This window comes from Pteropus alecto, unplaced genomic scaffold (assembly GCF_000325575.1).
Source record: "Pteropus alecto unplaced genomic scaffold, ASM32557v1 scaffold66, whole genome shotgun sequence".
Classification (NCBI taxonomy): domain Eukaryota; kingdom Metazoa; phylum Chordata; class Mammalia; order Chiroptera; family Pteropodidae; genus Pteropus; species Pteropus alecto.
The window spans coordinates 2,084,723-2,103,939 of NW_006438869.1; the positions used below are offsets into that span (position 1 = coordinate 2,084,723).

Consider the following 19,217-nt stretch of genomic DNA (forward strand, 5'->3'; position numbering starts at 1 on the left):
TCCAGTACTATCTGGATAAGAGTTTATTTCCATGGCCACTACAGGTGTGAACTGTACTATCCTGTATAAACTCCTCATTTGCTCATTTTACAAAAGAATATCATGAAACTGCCAAAGGCTTTATTGACATCACAAAGCATTACACCTTTAGATGGTCACTGCTCTTATCTGTATGGTAATCTAAAAAAAGAATAAACAAAAATCAAGGCAGGCTGGTAAACCTAGACTGGCTACTTGTGATGACTTTTTTTTATAGTATTCACAAATAATTGAATTAATATTTAATTCCAGAACTCTCTTGTTAGTCAATCACGTCTTTTCACCTAAGGAAAAGTTCCTGTAACTAACTACAGAATGTTGTCCAAATCACAGCCACGTGTGGAAAGCAGAATTCTCTCTCTATGCTCTTTAGGAATTCAGTTCTTATTGGTTTTGCCAGGAGTCAATTATTCTGGAATGCTTCAACTCCTGATAGCTTTTTTTTTAAGCATCTTATATGTGTCTTAAGATAGAAAAGAAAATGTCACGGGTCTGCCTTTAAAAAGCTTTCCTCCTTGCAATCTGTGAGGTCAACCAAGGGTTGCCTCACCTAAAAAAATAAATAAATAAAAATTAAAAATTCAAATAAAAATAAAAAGCTTTCCTATCAAGTCTCAAATATATACATGCTTAGCCAGGACTCATTTGGTTGTAAGTGACAGATGCTCAATTTGAACCAGTTTAAGAAAAAAACAATAACGAACAACAACAAAAAAGAATCTGTTTTAAGGATACTGCAATCTCTCGCTAAATCTCTCAAAAAGTTGAAAACCCAACCACTCCAGTTTGCTTCACAGGGTGGAAAACAGGGCCTCCAATTATTCAAACTTCATATGTTAGACCATCAGATTTCCTCTCATTGCGTGTTCCTGGACTAAAAGACTCCGAGAAAAGTGCTGCTGTGTCCACCACTCCAGGGCCATCGATTCTGTGGCCCGCACAAACACTGGGGATTGGAGACTGGACACGGAGTGGAGGCTTAGGGTCAGCCTGGCCGCCACCCCTAAGGGGTCTTGTCTCTCGTGGTATACTTCCGGTTTCCTTTACGCCAGGCCTGAAGTGACACTTGATCATTTTAAAGTCATAATGTTTAAAAAATGTAAATCCTAGCAACAAAAAGAGTAGCAATTTAGTTATACACACAGCTAATTCGTTTAGGTAATGAAATCAGAAATGAGCTGAAAATGCAGTTTGTCATTTATTCCTTTATGTGCACAGTATCAAAAAGGGAAGATTCAAGCAAATACCCAGGGATATCCCATTATCGTAAATAAGGAAGATGACTTACTTGGGTTAAGTTATTTTAAAATTAAACGTGAGGTATTATTGCTATTGAATTATTCACATTGTGTCCTTGAAACTCTTGGCTCTATCTAAATATATTGTTTCATTTACTTATATTTTATCAACATATAATTCATAACAGTGATTTATTTAATCATTCATTCATTCAACCTAAAATTGAATAATCATCGGTTAGGAAATTTGAAAGCAATTTGAAAGACTAGAGTCTTGATAATAAGAATTTTAGAGAAGGCCTACGGTGCTCTCACTGTTAACACTTTCTCAAGTATTCCAACAATTTGAATGAAATGGGTGGATTTATTTCACTTACATAAACAGTAATACATCAGAATTCCTGTAATGGATATTTTTTGACACAGTCAATTCAAACTTGGTGGAAAAGAATGAAATTTATTACTATTGTTACTCATACTGCTAATTAACAAAATAATGCCGGTTTTCTTCATTGCAGCCACTGTGCAAACAGCAGTATCCATAGTCCAGGTGCTGAGGAAGGCACTACCTATAGTACAAAGAAGAAGGAGGACACACCAGAGGGACACGGGAGCACCTTCCACAGCGTAATTCGAGTGGCCGCTAACGTCCCTGAGATTCAGTCAGGACTTCCCGAGTCTCCTATGTCACATTTTGTTAGAATCCTGATTGGCCTAAGATTTCTGCAAGTCCCAAACCCTCATGTCTATCTACTCCTCTCTGGCTTTGAGCCCTTTCTTCTGTAGAACTAATCTCTCCCTTCTCCCAAACACAGCTGTCCCATACACAGACCAAGACAAGACCCCAACTTGCTGTATATGATTTCACCCCAGACTTCTTGATATCAGACACTGTCATGTTCTGGGACTTGCCTATATGCTCGTGGTTGCTTAGAATTCTAAAATACAGCAATAAAAAGGACCTGGTTTTTAAAAATTCTAGACACATATGTTTCTTATTGCTTTATGAGGAGTTTAAGAAAAGTAAGAGAAAGAATGATCTACATATTATCCCAGAAAGCTGAAATTTCACTAGTTAAGTATAATCAAGGAGCTTCAAAATACCTCCCAAACTCTCTTTAACATTATATTTACAGACCATCCCCATAAGAATCTGACAATCGATAAAATTCTAAAAGCTAAACTATTATTGTTTTTTCTCAGCCAAATATTCTCTTCCTCTCTCCCAATTTCCTAGAGGGCGGGAGAGGTGGGGAAACAAGCAAACAAACTAACGGATTTATCTTTGGGTTTGGTGAATTCATCCTGAGTTTGAGATGGCACGTATGTTTAATTGTCTAAGAAATACTGGCGAAGAGCAATTCATCAACCTGATATGAACTAATTAAAGAGGAAAGATTCCCACAGGATCGTAATAAACTAAATAACTAATATGTTCGAACAATCTGTGTTATAATTTGCATACAGTCCATCATAACTCTCAGATTTGATTGTCTTCATTTTACTAGATAATCAAACTCAGTTTCAGGGAGATGTTACCTTAATCAAGGCTATTCAGTAAGAAAATGCTGGAGGAATCTGAATAAAATCTCCTGACCCCAAAATACTACTTTTCCCAGCATGCTGAATATTGGCCCAAACCCCCATATCTACTTAAGAATAAATTCTTAAAACATGATGACACACGTTTCCTTCAAGAGCTACTGCATGCTTCCTTTGTGCCACGGCAGAAGCTCTGAAAATTTAACTTATCCTCAAAACTAGAAGAAATGTTTTCAGCCCTGTAATGCCAACTGACTTTTCTCCTAATTATCAAAGCCTCATCAACTGTCTCAGCTCAAGTCTTTATGGAGACGACAGTTTCTAATGCTAGAGAATAACTGGTCTCTTGATAGATACCAAACATTTAGAAACTATGAATATCTCAGACCACTGAGAAAAGACTCTTAACCAGTATTAAAATTTTGCATATGTTTACACTTTGCCAATATTAAAAAATAATGTGTAACATTTATATTTAGGGATGGAATACTCATCAGCAGATTTCATTTACTTATAAGTTCATTTAATTGAACTTCTACCCAATGTGAGTCCCTGAAAGGTAGTCATTCAGGTTCTCCTCGCTTCATTCTAACGACTAGGAATTCACTCTTTCTTTCTTTGAATATATGGGCAGCTCTGATGTTTTTCTTTTTTGGGGGGTGGGGGGGTGGAGGGGAGTTAGGTGATACTAACTTAGCACATATCCTTCCCAACTTTTTTCATTTTTTAGTTTCATATCCTAGTTAAAAAAAAAAAAAAAAGAATATTTCTGAGCACACTGTGGAAAGGCAATGAATGGAGCTGGCAGTAATGAACCCACCTAACCCTACGCCGGGCTGCAGGAATCACAAATCAGCACATTTTTAGGGAGCCATTTCTTGTGCTGCCACCCACTGGTCAAAAGGTTTGCCATTGACAATGGCTTGTTAGTGACATTTCCTGAAGAGACAGTAGTAACCAGCTGCACTTTTTAGTTCTTTCCTAAATCTGTCATTTGCCAGCATCTCTGAGAATGTTTCTTCCATTTTTGAATATTTCCAACTTCTGAACCCATCCCCAAGGTGGACTTTCAATAAAAATGACCATTGTCTTCAGCGATATAATCCCCAAGGCCTGACTATTCGGCCACCAGATATTTTGTGAACTAAGTTATGACTTATTCCCTTATTAGTTCCACCTAAGAATCACGTAAGACGCAAATCTGAAACCTGCCTCCCCCCCAAGTTTGACCCTTTATCCTAATTCTCTTCTCGGTTGGACAATTGCTGTCCAGTAGAAGTTCACTCCTCCTTCCCCATAAGAAACACTTGCAGACAGCTCCTCCAGCCCTCCTCCTATCCCACCTGTCCATGCCGCGCTACCAACATAGTGTGCAAGCCAAACATCATCGGTTATTCCCCCCGAAACTCATAGAACTTGCCTCCTAAACTCTTCACAGGTGCGGATATGCTGACCCAGGAATACTGGAGTTTGTAACAGCTCAAGATAGGGACCTTCTTTTGTCTATGGGGTAAATATCCTTATAAATATTTTTTAATATGATATCTAATATTTTTTAGATATTTTTTAAAATAGTATCGATCTGCTATAGGATTTCTTGGTGTGTGTTTTTTCGCTCTGGTCTAGGAGTTCGTTTCAGAGATTAACCCCAGTCCACTAGGATGGCTACAAGAAGAAAGACAGATGATAACAAGTATTGGCGAGGATGTAAAAAAATCGGAACTCTCACAGGTGCAGCCTCTTTGCAAAGAAGTGGACAGTTCCTCAAAATGTAAAGCCCAGAATGATCACGTGACCCAGCACTTTTACTCCTAGATACTTACCCAAGGGAAATAAAACATATGTCCACACAAAAACTCGTACACGACTATTCATGACATTATTCCTAATAGTCAAAAAGTATAAACAACCCAAAAGCCCATCAACGGATACCTGGATAAATGAAATATAATGAAATACTATTTGGAAATAAAGGGGAACGAAATTGTGCACACTACAATGTGGATAAACCCTGAAGCACTATGGTAAGTGAAGCAAGCCATTCACAAAAGACTATATATTTATGATTCCATTTATATAACATGGCCACAACAGGAAAATCTATAGAGACAGAAAGTATATCAGCTGCTTCCAAGAACTGTGGGGTTAGGGGAGAGTGAGCAGTGACTGTTAATAGACATGGAGTTTCTTTTTGAGGCGACAAAAGTGTTTCAAAATTAGATTGTGGGGACGGTTGTATGAATCTATGAATATGCCGAAAAACCACTGAAATGAGTGAACTCTGTGGTATGTGAGTTATATTTCAATGATCTGGTTTTTAAAAAGCTACTTCAGGATGTCATAAGACTTAGAAATAGAGAAGACTATAGGGTCGGTCTAACACAACTGCTTTCCGTAAGCATGGAAAAATGAGTGAATTGGTTACCTACCGCTATGTAGCAAACTACCTCAAAACTCACTGGCTTCAAGCTACATTGTTTATTTGGCCACTGATTTACAAATAAGAGTAGGGACTGACTGTCACTGCTCCATATGGCATCAGCTGGGATTGCTTGACTAGAGGCTCAATGAAGATGGCTCATTGGAAAGACTGGCAAGTGGGAGCTGGCGTCAGCCAGGAGTTCAGACGGTGCCATGCACTCATGGACTGGGTGTCTTTCCACAAAGACCTTGTTACAAGCAGCTTGAGCATCATCACTTCATTGTGGCTAGCTCCTAAGAATGAGCATAAGAGAACGAGCTAGAAAGTATCCTGCTCTTTATGCCCTGGTCGTAAAAATGACATGGTGCCATTTCTGCCATGATCTGAAGCCACCTAATGTGAAGGAGAGGGAATACAGAGCAATCTTCCAATGGAAGAGTGTCAGATTCTCATCATGAGAAGGTCGTGAGAGATGGGAAATAATGTTGTGGCCAGTTTTCAACAATCCAATCTGCCACAGTCTCAAGGTAAATGTATTATCAAAACTCACCCACTTTAACTCAATTCACCACGTGGTGACATTTATACTATATGTACATTTTTAACAAAATAACCTGTTCTCATTCTGTGTTGACATGAAAGTGTATTCATATTTTATATTTTAGTGGCATAGATTTCGGTGTTTGATATTTTAAGACACCATCTTCACTTTGTAGTCTAAGAAAATGCTGCAGAATAAACCCTTAAATGAGCGGGGGGTCACAATACAGTAGTTGCTACAATAAGGCTCACAATTATTCACCAGAAATCCTTATACTATTTTTATATAAAGATTTTATTTCTTGTAACCTATAGATAAGACTGAAAATATTATTGTATAAAATAATGGAGAAGTCAGTTTTCTATCTGTCCAGAATCTTTCTCATAAATATACTCAAGATGTATCTTGGTTTTAAAAAAAAGCCAATGACACAATCACAACACCACAACCACACACATATATGACACATAGAACATGTCTTGGTAAAAAAACAAACAAACAAACAAACAACAACAAACATACAAATAGCAACCACAGAAATGCTGACTTCAAAATCTGTAAAAATTTGATTTTAATATGACAATATTGAGTTTCATCAAGTAAAAAATATGTGAAAAATCTCTCAGACACAAAGAAAACACAAGATAAGTAAATGATAAGCAAATAGTTGGATTATTCAATACTCTGGGGGATAGGGCGTTTTTAAAGAGTAGTTAAAAGTTATTACAAAAAGATATTCAACAAATATTTGGCATAACTGAATATAAACAGAAAAAAATAGGTATTTATGTGTTTTTATGTAAAGCTGATGATTCATCTAACATGGTAATTGTTTTTTATTTCTTTTAGCTGAAATAAGGCACACAGTCTAGTTTGAGAAAAAAGGCACTCACCTATATATTTTATTAACAAAGGATATGTTTAAGCTAATGTACTTGAAGCTGAAAATATCTCATTCCAACCAATTAAATGAGTTTCGATTCGGGTTGTTTATAGAGGAAATCGCAATTTTGGGCCTGAGATCTATCAAAGTAAATGGGCTAATTCTGAAATGATATGAAGGTAGCTCGCAGGGGAAGACACGGATCCAATACGGCCATTAAAATAAGAGTAAAGGATATGATCAATATAACAATAAAGATGAGACCCTTATGCTGCACAAGTAAACTAAGGATTTTTATCACAGTTAAGCAAAAGATTTACTTTTGAGCAAAACAGAATAGGAAAACGCAGTAAGTTAATTCCTCAACTCATAGCCTCAACCCAAATATACAGAACGTTCCTCTGTGTCTGGCACTGCTCTGGGGACCGGCGACACCGATGGATGGCCACGACCCTGTTCTATAAATTAATCAATAAACATAGGTATTTTCACACACACATACAAAATTACAGTTATTCTTATTACTAGCAACAGCAGTGTTATATACCTAGTACTAAAACCTTTCATTCACATTAACTCAGGTAACAACAGTGTGGGAAGGGTTTCGGTATTAGGGTTCCACACAATCCAGAAAAGCCCCCAGTATGTTCATTTCTAATCTCAAGTCCCAGTAAAGGTGAAGTCATCACATAACATTAGTAAAGTCGCATTGTTGGAAAGCTTCCAGCTGGGGGGTCAGATGCTGGGCCTGATATAAACTGAGTTCCCCAAACAGACAGAATTTACACTCTCTATTATTTGAGGACTAAGCTGCCCCTGGCCTTTGACAGGAGGTCCATAGTAGGCAATTGTAGGTCTCTGACGAGTACTGGAATGCATGGTATTATTTATTAAAAGCGTCTGCATTGGCTAACAGGTGGGCTGGGGACAAAGCTGATCTTTCGTTTGGATGGGGGGCTTCTCCTGTGTTGAGTGGCTGCAGGCCAGCAGGGCTGCAAATGTACTTCAAGAGCTTCAAACCAACTCGATTTAAACACCCTGGGTTGATGCATCAGAGTGCTGCCTCCCAGATCGGAAAAGACAGTAGTCTCAAAATATGCATAGAATTGCTTGTACTTGCCTAAAACAAATATGGAATAATCTTGGACTGACTTTTATGTAATTCTAACTTTTAATTTTGAATATAATTTCTCCACTCAGCAAACCCTCCAGGATGCACGAGCTGCAAACGCATCCGCAGGTAGCTAACTTGATTGACTTGGTGAACAGAGCTATTTAGTATTGGCTACTTAAGTGCCGAAAACTACCTGCCGAAGTGATTTCTCCTTGTCATGTTCATGTTGAGTTCTTTCTTCTAGTAACTGGGCATGGGGTCCAGCTGCTTCCAGAGTTCCTGAGTAGAATGTGAACATCAGAACTTGCCGTTAGTCAAAAAGGTAGGTGCTGATCTTCACCTTGCTTTGGAAGCTGGCCACATAGCTGGTTCACTTGGAGCCCAAGGCATAAACTTGCACATTCTTTTAATGACTGCAGCTGAGTGACAGCAACGTGAACATGATCAATGGGCTGCCTTGGGTATGTTTACCTGTGCTGCTGATGCACACTAGAGATAACTTCCGTCCAGGCCACTGACTCTCAGAAACAGGAATGTGTGACGAAAGCAACGTTGTGGTATTTAACCCATATCACTCCCTTTGTACCCCATCTTCGCTACAGAGATTAGCTAATAGTGAGATATATAAGTTCTCTGAACTCTTTTTGTTTGGACTCTCATTAATGATTCCTTCAGAGGCCAAAAATATATGGCAAATCAAATCGATGCAAAGTTACACGTCTCCCTTTTCCTAGTTAAGAAGCGCTAGATGGGCTGGGGTCCCATTTAACTTGAAATCAGCACAACCTTGGTTCTGAAGAAATTTTTCACTTGGGAAAAATATTATGCAATAAACATATCATAAACCCATTACCTAAACTACGAGACAGTGAAGCATGATGGAAAGAGCACTGGATTCAGAGTAAAGCCATCTAACTCCTCAGGTCAATTGTACAGCAATTTTCTATATGGCTCTAGGTAGATGAACTGAATATTTTTTTAGATTATCAGTTTCTTTGCTCATAAATAGAAAATATTAAACAAAATAATTATTGAAGAAAAAAGTCAATGTTTACATATCTCATGAAATGTTTTGCATGCAGATTTTAGAGAAATCTACTACAGATTGTATATTATGTATACATACATTTTAAAGAAATTTAGTATCTGTCCTTTGTAAAAATATTTTTACTATTTTGAGATGTTTTTACTATTTAACATTTTTTTTTCCTTGTTCTATGTTCATTTCTGTGTTTATCTTGACCGTTCCTATCACATTTGGTTCACTTTCTCTGAATATAGAATGTGTGTTCCCCATTTACTCCCTCTAGGATATTCTATTTGTTAATTTTCTACTCTTCGCAAACCCTGTACAGGGCACCAAGTTATACCCAGGTGCTCCTGCTTCATACATCCCGCCTTTGGCTCTGATCAGTAATTAGGTATGACACATTTTCCCAGTGAGTGTGTCAGGGTCTTTAAGCTCTTTCTCAAAACTTTGCTCCAGGCAGCTTCTGTCAATGTAGACCCAATGATTTATGTACCAGGAAGTATGACATGTCATTTTTTTTTCTCATTCTGAGAAAATTGAATCCACCTGAGATCAACAAGGATGGAAGAGTTAACTAAAATTATATTATTAAATAATTCGCAGTGAATCTATATTACATAGCCATTAGAGAAATATTTTTAAATAATATTTAATGATATGAAAAATATTCTTGATATGTTAAATGTACAAAATAGCATAAATATTTATAAATAAAAATAAAAATAATATATAATTATATATTCATATGAAAACCTTAAAAAAGAATCTTCCCGAATCTCTGTAACGACCTCTAGTTGCAGTATTATTTCAATTAAAATTTTCACCTTCGTTCCTTTCTGAGTTTTTAAATTTCTCTACAATATGCATGAATTATTTTATAATAAAATTATTAAAATATCACATTTAAAATATTCAATGTGATTTCACATATAATTATTTCACAATGAATTCTAATTATAAATATAAAAGAGGCTTTAGAAATGTACTATATGTCCTGTTACAAAACCCCACATATTAATAGCTTATCTTCTAATTTCACATATAAAAGCTTAGTCCATTTATATTTTTCCCATCATAGCCTCTAGTCCCCTAAAAGTCCAGAAAGCAATACTTTCAAAAGAGACAGAGCAGACAGCAAGCAAATGAATTAATTCTTAGAAGAGAATTTGATGTGATTAAAAAGATGGATAAGTATATATGTGTCTTGAGAACAGTTACACACTAAAATTTTAAGGGACAAATTAAACTTTGGGAGAAAAGCCAAAATAACTTACAGGCGAGAATACAATATACATAAGGGAGCAAGAGGTGGGGAGAAAGATGATCTATCACACTTCCAGAATTCTTCACTCATGACTAGATCTCCCAGCATTAATTCCCAAGATCGTATACAAGTGATGTTTATGACCCTCGGTTCTCCTTCTAGCTTGAACCACCATTTTTGCGATGCAAAAGATCCACAAAGAAACAGACTCACTTCAAACCCAGCAACTCTCATCGGTCTCCCCCTTCCTACTCAGAACTCCAGAACTCTGCATAAACCACGTGTTTCCTCTCTTCGCCTTGCTAGAAGTCTAGACACCCAGGTGGTCGGTCCATCAACACTTGGCCTCCAGCCTGTGTGTACAATATTCACAAGGTCGTCTGGTTTTTGCTGACTCTGTGCTTTGCCCCTTCCTTGTTATGAGCTATATCATCTACCAGGACCCAGTTCTACAGCTCCTAGCTATAGTTCCAGCTGTGCCTTCATCTCTCACTCCATCTTGAAACAGACAATGACTGTTCTTAATACAGTCTATATTCTGTTAATGAAAATTAGAGGAAGATTACGGTTTTTTGAAAAATATTTTCAATGTATATCTGGCTTGAAAAAATAACAATTCAAAAATCAATCACATAATTCTCATTCTAATTTTGATATATGGAGAAAGTTCAACTTGTAGTATTATGATATAGTCTTTTCTTCTCTGACTAAATGAATATAAAGTTCACTAGTCTTTGCAGATAATCTTTCTCTATCTTCCTGACCTTTTCTAAAGGTGTTCAATTTCCTTTTTTTCATGGATGATAATTTAGTCATTACTTTCATAAAATGCTTTCCAAAATAGAGTTGGGAAATTAATTAATAGTTATAGGTCATTTTCCACATTTTGTTATCAGAAACTGTTGCTGCACATTATAGTAACACTAATACTACTGAAAGATTTCACAGTGATATATAGCACTGAAAGAATACTAATTAAGGAAGCATGTATAACATACTTCTTGTTATACAGAGCTAATGTATTTTAAAAATAAATATAAAAGCTAAATATATAGAAAGGCATGCTATCCTCACATGAGTCAATGTAAATGATCGGTATTTCTTTAGATTTTATGTAAGATGTAAAGTTTCAAATGGTCAATGCCTTTATATGACACAACATATGTAAAGTACTATGTGCAATAGTTTTCCCAACAGTGGGAGCTCAAAAACGCCATTACTTTTACTTTCCTATATTAAGTAGAATAACAAAATGATTAAAAGTATAAGAATTTCTACTTTACTACTTTAAAATCATCAATATCCTAAATAATGATACTAAGAATTTCCTCTAAAATCACGAATAAGGTTTTCAATTCTTACAGAATTTAAACAGGAGAAATTACTGTAGCAATAGTATGTCTGGGAAAATAAATGTTGTCAATTTTAAGGAATGTTTTTACCAATATATATCAACTGGAGTTTGATAATTTATGGACTAGAGAGTTTTTTAAAATTTCATGTCTAATTCTTCAATAGTCTATGGCTCTTTATATATGTTTGTTATGTTTATTTTTTAACACCATTGCTAAGTACTTGAAGGCAAACTCCAAATCTATGTATCATCACTTAAAGGAAGAACAATCCTAGGCACACAGTAGACACTTGATAAACACTACTGAATAAATGCAATAAAATGAAAATTTGCATGTACTATTATAGACCTCGAAATTTTCTATTTAATTTATTCATTATTAAGTATATTATTTGGCTGGTAGAATTATTATGAAAAAATAATTTTTTCATAATAACTTACAAAGATCAATAAACTACATGAGCTCTAAAAGCTTTAAAAATGCCCCAGTAATTTTTTCTAGCTCTCATAAGACCCTTTAGATGCAAACTTTAGAACCACGTGATGATCAAATGAAAGAAATATTATTTTAGAATAAGTATATTTTAGGAAACACATGGTTTCCTTAAGAGCAAAGTAGTACACATATTTATTTAAGATAAAATACAAAGACCAATGTTACACAGTATGAGTGAATGTAAATTCTTGTCTAATAGTAGAACCATCATTATAACAATTAAACAATGAGATAGATAGATAGATAGATAGATAGATAGATAGATAGATAGATAGATAGATAGATTGATAGACAGACATGAAAACACAAATGAAGATCAGGATAACTGCTCTCAGGCAAGTTGCAAGCAAGCATGTTGTATTCTTCTCGAAGTCATGAGGCCACCTCGGGTCTCTCCTCTCCACTAATGGGTGACTTGAGCTTCTGCTCACTCTGCTGACATCATTCTCACACTAGCTTTCACGGACTCCACAGTAGACTTTCTCTCTCATTTCTTGTTTTGATCTCATTTCTCAGAGTCATAACTTACTAGCATTAACAATAGTTACTTTTAAATTTTTGGTTTCAAGCACATGGTTCTCAAGCTATCACCATCTATACATATTCATTCTGTCAATCCATGGTCTCTACCAGTTTTTCTGTCTTTACCCTTTGTCCTTCATTCACTGTCAATTCCAAGATCTACCATTACGATCACTCTCTTGGGTCCATCACCTCCAGTGCCTCCCCTTCTCCATCTTGGCTCAGTCCAACTCTCTCCACACAGCCTCCAACTCAGAACAAGCTGGCTGTCCCTATCTGATGACAGCAGAAGAGAAATACCACACATTTCCAGCACCAAGCCATCAGACTTCCTTCGACCATGACTTGTACTTTGACTCACTCCTGTTCTGATTGTCTTTGTTCCAGAAGCCATTCTCTCCACTAGCATACTGGGGGACAAGATCACTCCCACCAACTCAGTGACTTTTCATCTAAAATTATCCCCTCCTAAGCATCATTAATTTCTCCTCTTATTAGTCATTGCCATCATCAAAGGAATATCCCCCATTCTTCAAAAAAATTCCTTAACCCATCTCAACGTTTAAGCCTCCACATCATTTTGGCTCTTCTTTATGATGAATGGTTATTAATTGCCTCTCTGTTATTTGTCCAGATAATACAACCAGGATATCATAAGCCCGCCTTTTGTCCTCCCCTTCCTTTCTGGTGAAGGACACTCACTCACAGAAATGGGGACTGGATGTCTCTCTCTTAAACCCCATTGGAGGAGAAACTTAATAACTGTTGGGAATGAGATGTGTCTGAAATACTGAAAATTACCCACAGAGTGTAGCATGAATCATGGTTCTAGTTATATTGATATAAAAGCGTAAATTCCCCAGTCAAAAAGCAATCAACATAGGAAATTACAGCAGAGAAAAAAAATCAATGAACACCTTTTCATTGAGCAACCCATAGCTGGCGTGTTCAAGGATACTAAGGCTCAGCTCACAAATCCCTTAGTCATGCCATAGAATGCTATTGGGATATATTTCATGACAGGTTTGGGCATTATTTAAGTTTCATCGTATGGTTATAAACTACATTTTCTTTCCATGCAATGTTAACTAAGAATTTGTGTTCTTAAGTCTCATTAACAACTTATTCCAATTAACTCTGTCGGACTGAGTTTTTTTATATATACATTTCCTTTATTACCCTTTATTGTGCTTTGCCTATACAAGGTGCTCAGTATGTTTAATGAATGAGCAAACATATTAGGCAGTCTATTACACAGCAGTCACGATACATGTTTGCTATGACAAGGGATGACTTCTGTCCTGCAAAACTGACCTCTAAAGAGGCAGAACTAGAGTAATATGTAAGTGTGATGCCGAGAAATGTTTACTTGAAATTCTCTCAATTAATGAATAGCATCTTTACTCAAGAAAGGTAGTTCTCAGTACCTACGAGGACCAGGCAAACAATATTCTTTAAGTGAATAGAGTCATAAAAGTATCATGCATATAATTATTAAGAATCATAGAGGATAGTAACTTATAAAGTCACTTTTCCTTAATCTCAGCTAATAGTCCTTAAAAATATATTTAACTTAGCTTTAACTCTAAAGATGAGAGTCTATACCTGAGGAAAAGAAAGGAAGGAAGCCTTAAGAATGATTTAGGACAAAAATCTCCCAGCGAAGGAAGAGACTGGTTGTTTGCACCAGGCCCTAGCGAGAGAGCCCGTGGGCTTTGCTGCTCACTGAGCAGGTCCACACGGAGGACCTGACGCCTACGCTTCTGATTCGAGTGCTTCGAGTTGCTCTCGCTCAGCTTCCCAGGATAGATTTTAATTCCTCCTCAACATTCCATATCTGCCACAAAGAATCTCACCTTTGCTGTCCAAAAATGAACAATGAATTACTTTTAATTATTAGGAAAAAAGCTCTTCACAATAAGTTTTTATTAAATTCTCATCAAGGATTTGGAGAGGTCATTTTATTTTCAGAAATGTATTTTTGTTTAAGCAACTTATCCATTCTCTCAACTGCAGACATCGCTATTTCAGCCGAAGGAATAATTTCTATTATCCTACTAATATTTATTCCAGTCTTCCAATTCTTTTTCCCAATCTTGTACATCCTCTGCCCACTATCACCTCCACCTAATTTAAAACACATAGGATAACCAATGCTAAGAGTCTGACCGATTTCCTTCTATAAGTCTGTGGAAGCTCATAAACATGTACAAACAAAAACTGTATTTACTCTTTCATTTTTTAAAGCAGGATAATATAATACTATGTCATTTCCTTTCTAAAATACTCATAAATTTTTTCAAAGGTTAGCCATATACCTCCAACTCATTTTTATTAATAATCACATAGAAAATATGTATTATCTTTTCAACTCTTCATTAATCAACACTGTTTTATTTTTTTCTATCCCCAATAATTTTGCAATAAACACTCACATATATAAAATTATTATGTTCTAGGTCATCCATTTCTATAGATCATATGTCTAAGAATGACTAATTAAAAGCTATTGAACATTTCAAATACCAATTCATAGCAACATATAATTTTACAAAAAGATTACGGCAATGCAATTCCCATTCTGAATTAAAAAGAATGTGAAATTCCTCAAACTTTACCCTTGTCTAGCTTATAATATATGCTATTTTTAACGTTTATTTGGTACATTGAAGAAAGTCATATATTCATTTTGAATTTTATGGTCTCTGATCAGTCCATTAGGGTGAAAACATTTCCATGTACTCATTGGTAATTTGCATTTTTCTTTTGTAAGTTGTCTGCTCATATTTTTTGCCTAGTTTTCTATCCTTTGATTTCTCTTTTTCTCATCAACGTTGGGAAGTCTTACTATATTAATTATATCAACATTTTTATCATATTTGTGGCACATATTTTCTCTTGTCTATTTTTCTGCTTGTTTATGTTGAATTTTTCCTTGTTATTATTGTTGGTACCCCACCTGTAATTTACATAAATATTTTCTCAATGTTTCTTCTAAAATGTTTATATTTTAATTTTTATTTACATTGCTTTACCTTTGAAATTTATTTCCGTATATATTGTGAGTTAAGTGCTTTCATTTTCTTCCAGATGGTAATTAAGCCAGTCATGTTAACACCATTTAAACCACTGCTTTGTACTGAACTGAAATACTTCAAATACATATAACCCCTATATGTATTTGAATCTGTTCTGAACCCTCAGTTATGTCCTACAGAGATTTTTCTTTCTATATTGGGACAATTGCACACTATCGCGATCGGTAAATTTGGTAAAGTAAAATCTTTATCAAAATTTTCCTTGCAACAGTCACATGTTTATGCTGCCATCTGACCTTTAAAGCAGTGTGATCCAATGTGCTAAAGAAGCAAACAAACAGCCACAGCTTCCTAATTACAACTGCCTAAATTTTATATATTAATTTGGGAGACAGCAATATTGTTATAATACCCAGCTTTTCTACACAGGACCCTGGCATGCCTTTTCATTTACTCTGAATTATTTTGTCTTTGAAAAAATGTTAACATTTTCATCAGACAGGTCTTCTAGATTTCTTCATAAATTTATGCCTCATGCTTTATATTTTGCCACTACTCTAAATTGAGTGGCCTAGCAAGACTTGCAAATCATATTACAGTTTGGTATAGGAAACCATGACACAGCCAACTATAACAAAGCAGTATCTCGAGTATGAGAAGTGGCATGAATCTTCGCTCTCCTTTTCCATCACTCCTTAAAAATAATCAGGAAACTCTTTCAGGTTAGCATTTGGAAGCAAACTAACCAAGCAGTACAGCCTGTGCCTCAACCCAAACTCCTGCTTCCTGACCATTTTCACAAACTAGATTATCCATAGATAAAGCTATTCAATACTCCTTTGTGTACCTACTTAGCTGTACACTTGCTGACCAGGTGAAAAACTTTTGATGAGTAGCACATCGATCCCTTCTGTTAATGGATCTTCCCTCAGTGAGTCTATTGATAGTTTCGCCATCTAGCTCGTTTCCTACTTTTACCTAAACCAGTCCCTACTTATTAAACAAAATCAGTGTACTCGGGGAAAATGAGAATCTTTTTTTTTTTTGAAAATCTTTTTTTTTTTTTTTTTTTTTGAGTTAAAGTAACTGTCCGTCATTGGCCCACTTAGAATATTGCTCTGTTGGGATGTGCCTGGACTTAGGTTCGCTCTCACCCTTTGTTGTTGCTAACTCAACATCCTCATATCATGTTACCCCAAAACAGGATGCTTTTTCACTTTTTTTAAAAAAACTACTGATTTCTATTTCAAAACATGCTAAATGAATAGGTGAATAAAAAAATATTGAGTTTCCCAGCTTTCTATAATTATTTACTACCTTTTATTTATAAGAAACATGAATCTTAAGATACAAGTTGTTTAAATCTAAGACTACAGATTTTATTTACTTACCCATTTTTACGGCCAAGTAATATTGGAGGAGGAATCATTCAAACTGTTGATCAGTTTTAAAAGGAAAATTCTGTAATGCATTTTTCCAGAACCATCTATAAAACAATGGGAAAGCCAACCTGCCTTGACCCAAGATGAGATTCCTCAGTTGTCATACATACTAACTTTTTAGCCTAGTGGATATATTTTGACAGTGTATTAGACTTTATATTTTCTAAATACCAATTACTTGACTTTCTGCATTTAATAGTATTAAAAGTCAGGTTCATCACCAAATCGGCCAAAACTTTACCAACAGTTATTTTGACTGTAAAGTTTTTTCGTTTTGTTTTGGTTTGTTTTTTGCCCCATGGAATATTATTTCAAGAAAATCTGCCTAAAGTATGAATAAAAAACATGCAGTCAAAAGCAATGATAATCATATCTTAATATTAACTTGATAACGATTACCAACATTTTGCTAGTAAATCACGATTTTTCCAACATGATTTAATCATCATTCATCAGTAAAAAGCAATTTGTAAGTGCCCCCGAAGAATGTCACAAAAGCGGAATGTTTCTACCTGTTCTTTGACCGAGGCGAGAATAGCAGAGGTGGTTTCTGTTTCAGAGCCATCCCCATTGGAGGTGGTGAGGCCAGGGCTCAGGGAGCTGGTCTTCTCTGAGGCTGACGAAGGCTGGTCGGGGACAGGCATAGCTCCTGCAACGCAAGAAGACATGCTCAGTGCAACTGGACGCTGTCACGGTAAACAGACAATAACTATCAGGTAATACCAAGCAGTATGCTTAGGCAAAATGAAAACTACGAACTACAGAAAAAGCACATCATGGCAGAAGGAGAATGTAAACAAAATGGTTTCTGTTACAGCAACTGTTAACTAATTCCAGAATACACTCCTAACTTCGCGTTTTGCCTTTGAGGTAAGTTGGGGAAGAAATGAGAAGGAAAAGGAAAGTAAGATTATGAGAAAATGTAAAGAGATAAAGAAGTATTAAGTTTAAAAATACGCTAGCCGACCTGCCATTTCATTTGTTTGGGTAAATTTATTACTTGTGCATTGGTATATTTCCATCACAAAAAAAAATAAAAATAAAAAATAAACCTGTTAGACTCCTTCTTATATGGATCACATAAAATAAATGGTCAATAATTTATAAGTGATTAAGAAATGTCACAATTAACAAGCTCAGTTGGTTTTCTAAAACACAGTAAATAATCAGCCTACTCCACAAATATTTACCAAGTTCTTACTCTGTGACCTATGGCAGACACATGCTCCTTAAAGTTGGCAAGGCTCATTGGCCAGTTTATTTTGTCCGAGTTCATTTACGAAAGAAAGGAGAAACTTTCAGACCAATTCATGAAAGGACACACATGTACAGGTTGAAAATGGGATTCTCAGAAGTTGCTTTGTTCTATTCCTTTTGTCTTTCTTGAACAAATAAATAAGACCAAAGTATTTGTTACATATATTATCTAGCAATGCTCATCAGCAAAGGAAATAACAATTAACTGAGGACAATTTTTACCAAGGCACTACAAAATCACTCTCCATATAAAAGACTGAGAGTTAATAAAGGTTATTTTCTTTCATAAAGCTATTGTATTATTACATGTCCCTCTAGAAACCAGCGCTGTGTGAATGTTAAAAGGTATTTCCTATTATACTGCATCTGTGTTCCCCAGATTTTACCATAAGTGATATAATTTTCATAGCATCCCTAGCACTATGTTACCAGCTACATTCAGTTAATAATTCAGGGTTATACAAACCCAAAAAGGCTCCATTGCAGAAATTTCGTTAAAATGTATAGTAAAAAAAGTGGTCATCTGTTTTCCCATTGGACATTCCCACTTAGTTTTTCTTTGTTTTTATTCTTTGAAGTAGGTCCCTTATGATACTACCAATGGGGATTAGAATAGCATTGGGAAAATAAATCTCTTACAAACATAGAATAAATGGGAGGGTTTGGGGAAATAATAACAGTAAGCAGAATTTGAGCAGAGTAAGGATCGGACTAAAATATAATTTGGCAAAATACAAACATGGCTAAATAGCTCAAAGTATTTTAGGTGATGGATACCAACAGGATGAAAGACACAGATGTAAGTAATTAGGGAGTTAGGATCAGGAGGAAAATAATAAAGCACATTTGTGTATTCAACTTGCTTTCGTATGTGGGTTTCTTATTTGATTAAGCTTCGTAATTATATAGATGTAAATAAACAGACGAGCAGATGTTGTGTCAGGTAAAATCACCTGAAAGCCAAGCCCTTCTATCTAGGAGAGGTTTGGGATATGGGGGCAGGGGCTGAGCAAAAGTAAGAGGAAGGGAAAATGG

The 19,217-nt window shown here is 35.7% G+C and overlaps 1 protein-coding gene across 1 annotated transcript in view; it reads right to left on the reverse strand.

The window, feature by feature from the left end:
- Positions 1-17,575, reverse strand: part of CTNND2 (catenin delta 2) — a 651,480-nt gene extending 633,905 nt beyond the window's left edge. The window contains exon 1 of the mRNA XM_006915865.1: positions 17,438-17,575. The gene's annotated coding sequence lies outside the window, so the exon portion shown is untranslated. The remainder of the gene's footprint in view (positions 1-17,437) is intronic.
- Positions 17,576-19,217: the final 1,642 nt, after the last annotated feature.